This window comes from Pseudomyrmex gracilis, unplaced genomic scaffold, assembly GCF_002006095.1.
Source record: "Pseudomyrmex gracilis isolate BER0280 unplaced genomic scaffold, ASM200609v1 scaffold_1314, whole genome shotgun sequence".
Classification (NCBI taxonomy): domain Eukaryota; kingdom Metazoa; phylum Arthropoda; class Insecta; order Hymenoptera; family Formicidae; genus Pseudomyrmex; species Pseudomyrmex gracilis.
In genome coordinates this window covers 1-1,662 of record NW_018021898.1, presented here as the reverse complement: position 1 = coordinate 1,662, position 1,662 = coordinate 1, and positions in this window count along the sequence as shown.

Sequence of the window (1,662 nt, the reverse complement as noted above, 5' to 3'; positions counted from 1 at the left end):
TTTTAATGAAACTTTTTTTGGAAGTTTCATTAAAAAAGTCGCACTCAATGCGTACTAGTACAGGCTATCGAATTTGCTGTATAAGTATACCTATACTGGCACGCACGTGCGACGGTTTAAATATGGCGGTACCTCCCACCACTTGTTCTTTAGTTCACTACTTCCGGTGACCTAGCCCAGGCGGCGCTGAAAACAGCGTTCCCCTTCTCACAAGAGGCGAGTTTGAACCCCCTGGCTCCGTCCCTATATTCCTATGTCCATGGACTGCGTGACTTGCCTCTTTAGATGTACCGGTATATAGGCTGCTTTCCTTTTAGGAGACACAGTCGACACAAGTCGACACAAGAGTCATTCTGTCTTTGTTCAGTATTCAGTGAGAAACAAAGACAGAATGACTTTTGTGTCGACTGTGTCTCCTAAAAGGAAAGCAGCCATAATGTACAACTTATACATGACATAGTAACCGATTGGAATGTGTCGTCTGCTCGGTACATGGCTTTTCGGTACATACAATCTAGTGAATATATAAGGAGCCTCGCAGTCTAGTATAATATAGATGTCTATGCAAGCAGGCTTGGGCATTTCTCTTTCTCGCGTTCTTTCTTCGCGTTCCCTCACTTTCCAATGCTTTGTCTCGCTCGCACTCGTTTAGTAAACACGTCTGCGCATAATGACGCTCGACTATCTATGCCCATATTTGGACTTCGTGCGTCTCTCTTTCTCGGGCCTCGTGCCTGTCATTGCGAAGATACGCGACTAGCAATATAGAAGTATTACATATATGGTGAAACCAAATTGAGGGTTTCGGTGGAAACTAGATCAGTGTTGCAAACTCTGGCCGGATAGCACCGAGAGCACCGAGGTGTTGGGAGCACGAAATAAGAGTAAAGCCTGTTCTTGATCGCAAGCGCAAACGCAAACAACAGATCTGGTAAAATTGACTAATCGTATTGATCAAATCAGCCAATTGACCAGCGTAATTGGTCAATTCTACGAGGTCTATACCTTGCGTTTGCGCTTGCAATCAATGTAGAACGGGCTTAAAGAGATCAAACTCCGTGATACAAAAGTAGTCCCGATTTTTACGGTTCATTGGGAGGGAATCCGCTCAAGAGAATAGGTTTTTACTGTTGGACGTTATTTGCAAAACTGTGCATGTACACAACTAACACATGTACACGTTTAGCACATGTAACAAGATAGGGTGCTTTCCAACTACGTACACAGGCGACACTGTGTAACACTGTGTCCACTAGTGTGAGTGAGACACACTGATATGCTCTTTCTCACACTAATGGACACAGTGGTCTAGTTTCCACCGAAGCATTAATTCACACCTAATGCGACGTAGAATCAAATTCAAGTCGATGGAAACCTGTCAAATTGCGCTGATTTCACTTCCGCTTCGATCTATAAGTACTCTACTTCCAATGGAAACGGAACACTAAATTTGATCAGTACCAGAGTGAAACCGAATTGAGGGTACGGTGGAAACTAGACCAGTGTTACACAGTAGGTCTGTTTTTCTTGCATACACTTTATACACTTTAGTGTAAAGTGTACACTTTAGCGTTTTTCTTGCCGGAAGTGACGTTGAGTTACGTCATTACACGCTGTTCTTCTTGAAAGTGTAGTACACTTTAATGACGTAATTTACACGTT